Source organism: Atta colombica, unplaced genomic scaffold (assembly GCF_001594045.1).
Source record: "Atta colombica isolate Treedump-2 unplaced genomic scaffold, Acol1.0 scaffold236, whole genome shotgun sequence".
In the NCBI taxonomy this organism is placed as follows: domain Eukaryota; kingdom Metazoa; phylum Arthropoda; class Insecta; order Hymenoptera; family Formicidae; genus Atta; species Atta colombica.
Window position 1 is genome coordinate 84,789 of NW_017259334.1, and position 691 is coordinate 85,479.

The window sequence follows — 691 nt, forward strand, 5'->3', positions numbered from 1 at the left end:
TCTATTTATCGGTTATATGTAAAAAGAATTTTTCTCTAACCCAATACAATAATGTTTTTATTAAGAGCAATTTACGGAACGTTATAAATAAAAAATAAAAAATAAAAAATTGTTGCTTTATCTTTAAATAATATTTCTTTTTTCATTTTTGTATTATAGTCATTAATGTTATGAAAAATAAATGTAAAATATATTATAGGATATAAATGTAAGATATATGTATAATATATTATGGGATATAAATGTAAGTATATATGTAAAATATATATTAAATTTTTCGCATGAATTAACAAACAAGTCTAAAGGTTTTTAATTTTTTTTTTAAATTGATCCTCAAAATATTAATCAAAGCCAAAAATTTTATTCGTATACCAATTACATATTTGGAGAAAATTTATCATATTATAATTAACAGTTTGAAGATAAAAGTATTTCCTGAAAAAATATATATTTAGCTTTTTAAATTTGTTTGTGAGAAATTTTTCATATTCATTAGATAGTAAAAAATACGAGACTTTACAAAATTACAAGGCATAAGTCATCTACTATCGTGCACTGTTTATTATTAGAATCCAAATAAATAGGAATAAAAAAATTTATCTCCATCGATCAATGAGTGCATGCTTGATAAGAATTCGTGGAAAGATTTATGAGGATCCCATATATGTTAGTTGATTTATATATATATATA